Source organism: Triticum dicoccoides, chromosome 6B (genome assembly GCF_002162155.2).
Source record: "Triticum dicoccoides isolate Atlit2015 ecotype Zavitan chromosome 6B, WEW_v2.0, whole genome shotgun sequence".
In the NCBI taxonomy this organism is placed as follows: domain Eukaryota; kingdom Viridiplantae; phylum Streptophyta; class Magnoliopsida; order Poales; family Poaceae; genus Triticum; species Triticum dicoccoides.
Window position 1 is genome coordinate 97929311 of NC_041391.1, and position 4653 is coordinate 97933963.

The following is a 4653-nucleotide window of genomic DNA, read 5'->3' on the forward strand; positions in this document are numbered from 1 at the left end:
ACAGGACCCCCGTTTCGACCGTAGGAGGTCTGTTTCCTCCGTTTTGCGGTACGCCAGGCCCCTCCCGATCAACACGACCCCGTTTCGACCGTAGGAGGTCTGTTTCCTCCATTTTGCGGTACGCCACACCCCTTCCGATGAACAGGATCCCGTTTCGAACATGGTCGGTCGAACACAAGGCCGTTTTCTCTGTTGTGCGGTACGCTAGGCCTCGTTTCCATCGCCTGTTCCGTCCAAGCCCTCCCGATGAACACGACCACGCATTCCGTTCCGACCCAGCCGGTTGGCTCCCACGCGTTCCGCTACCTCCTGATGAACACGACGCATTCCGTTGCCTCCCCATGAACACGACGACGACGCTGTTTCTCCGTTCCGACTCAGCCATGTATGTATGCGCGAGTAGGCGTTCGAGACCCTTCCTGTATGTACATACGTGGCCGTGTTTTCTTTCTTGCACCCTCGTCGTTGTACGTACGTGTAGGTGCGCGCCTCTACTACGACCAGTATGTACGTACACGTTCGCGACCAGAATAACAACGCTACGTACGCTTCGACCAGGTGGGTCCCGACTGTCAGGCACTTCCTTGCCTGCGAAGATGTAGCTGGTGGGTCCCAGCAGTCAGGGGGCGAATCGTTTTTTTGCCCGGACACACTTCCTTGCGTGCAAAGATGTAGCTGGTGGGTCCCAGCAGTCAGGGGGGCGAATCGTTTTTTTTTTGCCCGGATGCACTTCCTTGCGTGCTAAGATGTAGCTGGTGGGTCCCAGCAGTCAGGGGGAAACGTTTTTTGCACGAAATACGGTGGCCCGTCTGGTGGGTCCCCGTTGTCAGATGGAGGAATAATTATTTTGCGCGTAATAAGGAGGCACTTCCTTGCGGCCGCCGTGGACCCAGCTGTTAGCCTCTCCACGCACAGTACTCTTCCGATGGAAGTTGGTCATTGACCACATTGACCACGCCGCGCCGACAGCACCACGGTGGTGGACGACGGCGAGGCCTAGGAAGGGGACGACGCGGAGCCGGGGAAGACGCAGCAGTGGATGCCCACGCGAAGAGGAGTACGAGGGTGAGGCTGCCGTCGCCACAGAATAACAGGGGGTGTGGGCGAGTAGAGGGATGACCTGGCCAGCGGTGGGAGTAGTAGGAGGCGGTGAGGCCTCCGTGGCATCACAGCCGGCCACGGGAGGCAGGAGCACGCGACACGACCGGCGCTGCTTTGGGCGGCTGGAGCGCGAAGACCAGAGGTTCAAGAAGCATTACGGCTGTTGGATGGACATCGTACGGTCACTGGAGCTAGAGTCGTTCATATTGACTAAGTTGACAAAGCCCTCCGTCCCCGTAAACTTAGTAGGCCCACAAGTCAGCCTCTCACCAAGGTGAGTCCCAGCTAGCAGGGGGAGTATTCATTTTTTTGTGCGTAATAAGGAGGCATTTTCGGTGGGTCCGAGCTGACAGCGGGGAAAACGTTTTTTTCGCGAAATACAGAGACCCTTCCGGTGGGTCCCAGCTATCAGGTGGAGGAATCATTATTTTGCGTGTAATAAGGAGGCATTTTCCTGTGTGGGCCCCTACTGTCAGCCTCTTCCGATGGCTGTTGTTTGTTGACCATGTTGACCTTGCCGCGCCGAGAGCACAAACGCGATGGACGAGGGCGGGGCCCAAGAAGAGAACCACCCGGAGCCGGCGAAGCCACCGCAGTGGATGCCCACGCTGAGGGGAGAACGAGCGCTGACTGGTCGGCTGTGGGGTGAGGCTGACGTCGCCGGAAAATAACAGGATGTGTGGGTGGTTAGAGGGATGGCCTGGCGGCAGCACAGCCAGCCACAGGAGGAGGGAGCAGGCAGTCCCGCCGACGCTGGTTTGGGCGACTGGAGCAGGCAGATCAGAGATTGAAGAAGCACGGCGGCCGTTGGATGGACATCCAATAGTCACTGCCGTGTGTTGACTAAGTTGACAAAGCCTTGCGTACGCGTTAAAAAAATTTAGGACAGCGTCATCGTCAACCTAGTAGGCCCAGAAGTCAGCCTCCAAATCTATGGAAAACAGCATACAACCCATTAGCCATTATTTTCAATAATTTACATCCCATTTGCTAATTCTTAAGGATATTTGAATCTCATATTCTTTTTATTAGCATTACAGACCATATATTCTGGGCACTGCTAAAAAATTCAACGAAATTTTGCATATTTCGGTGGGGTCCGAACTCTTTTAATCACAAAATTTTGAGTCACGTTAAAAATAGTTTTTAAAAAATTATATCAAAATAAAATTCAAAAAACAATTCTCGGGAAAAAATAATGAATGAAATTTAGAATCTTAACTAGCAAGATGCCCGTTCGTTGCACGGAACATGAAGATGCATTTGTATGAGTAGTTTATCTTGTGGGTGAAAAGATGATATTTTAATGTAATTGCCAGTTGGCTTTGGTTTTTATAAGAGTAGAGAGTAGAGAAATCCTGAAAAATGATATTTTAATGCAATTGCCGGTTGGCTTTGGTTTAAAAATTTACAGCCCATTTCTTACAACTTATAGCCCGTTTTCTGGGGAAGCCCATTTCTTATCCCTCCTCGTCTTGAAAGATTTGCAGCCCAGCAGGGCTGAGAAAAGCAAGTAGGCCTCGGTTTTGGTATTCTCCAAAAAAAACTGGGCTAGCCAATTTCAGAAAGAAAAAAATATCAATTGGGCTCGTCATGTGCTTAATAAAAGCGTAAGCGTGGGCTAGACGGGCCACAGCCCCCGCACAGTGCGCAGTTGAGCTCCGTCTCTGAAACTGAAAAACAACAGGGCGAGCTGCTGGGTCCCTGGTGTTATCCGCTCGTTGTGTAATTTTCTCGTTTATTGACTACATTGACAATGGCGTGGAACCTAGTTGTCAAATAATTAGAAGGAAGTATTGTTTTGGCTTGTAATAACGAGGCACCTGCTTGCGAAATGCAATGACTCTGGTGGGTCCCTACTGTCAGCCTCTCCACGTACAGTCATCTCCTAATTCCTCTTGGTTGTTGACCATGTTGACAACACCAGACGGCGGCGAGCACAGCGAGCTAACCAAGGCGGAGAACGACGGCAAGGCCTCGGACGGGAATGAACAGCAGCCATGAAAGATGCGGCAGTGTAGTGGCAGGTCGAGGGGAGTACGAGGGCAATAACATGCAAGTCAAGCATACAAATGGTACAAAAAGCCCAAGGATTAATTGTTCATCAAATTTTTAGACAAAACCCAGATTGAACATGACAGTAACATCTAACCCAACCACTCTTTTTTGCAGTCACAAACAAATGGATCGGTCTGATCCATAAAATCAACATCCTGTGCAAAAAAAATTATTTTAGGATGTCTACAGCTTGTTGTAAATAGAAGCCGAGCACGTTTAGAAGCCCATTTGTCCACCTGAAACTTCTTTTGTTGTTGTTCAACATGTTCGTCCGTGAGAAATCTCTTGCTGTAAAAATTAAGCCTCATGGACAATAGTAACCTCGCATTCAACAGGAAGAATGTGACAAAGCTTCTGTTTGCCTGGTTGGACGCATATCGTCCCATCGTTATTGTCCTCAAACGAATGTCATGAGAACTGAGAAAATCCTTGTGCTTGCCAACGATTGGTTATATGTTTTTGTCCATGTGGTTCTGCCTAAGTAGACATGAAGATTGAAAACAGTTAAGGTCTGAAAAAAGAGTATGTCGAAAGAACGACAGCTGAACAGTTAATTCTAGTACAATATATACGGGCTTTCAATGTGCATGAAATCATCACCTCTATGTATAAATTCTCTAGAGATCGAAAGCATCGCAGCAAGCCAATAATTATGTCCAGATCAAAACTATACATTCTGATATATATGATCTTGACAAAATCCAGCAGCATTGATAGGCTATCAATGGACGAACTCTTCATTGAGCATATAACATAATATCAGTACCCAAAGTGTACTCCAAGATGATATAAAACTTATGCACATAAATGAAAACTGCAGCATATGATTACAAATGTGTAGATGATAATATACGGTACCTGAAAAGGTGAGGAGCCAAACACCAACTCCTTGTAATTATTAAACGGGTCATGAATTACACCCAAGGTCTCCAGTTTGGGCACAGAGACGACAGTTATTTCTGAAGGTGTATAACAATTATGAAGGAGCAACCTTTCAAGTGAAGGGGCATCTTCGATGATGAGCTGCTGTCCTTCAAAACAAATTCCAATGCTTTTAAGGTGACGCGACTTTATTTGGAGACAACTGATACCGATTTCTATTCCCAAAACAATCAGCAAGCGCTCCAGGGCAGGGCAACTAGAGTGGATGATGCTGTGTAGTGAGGCCTCCGTCAGATAAACCACCACAAGCGTAAGTTTTTTTAGCAGTGGGAGTCGAAGCATTTGTACCAGATCGTCTGGTAGATGGCACCGGGCGAAGGTGGCGGTGTGGAGAGAGGAGGAAAACCACAAGATGGACAACGGTGGTGTGGGCATGAATTCTTGGTATGTTCGTGGTATGAAACTTTCGTGGTAATGGTAGAACTCAAACTGCTGGAGTTTTCCGAATTCAGGGGATGTCAGCCAAGCGTCCACCTTGCCGGGTATGGACAGCAGGTAGCTTGTCGGGATGCAGAGGCATTGAATGGGGCCCTGCTGGTGAGAAGAGACGAT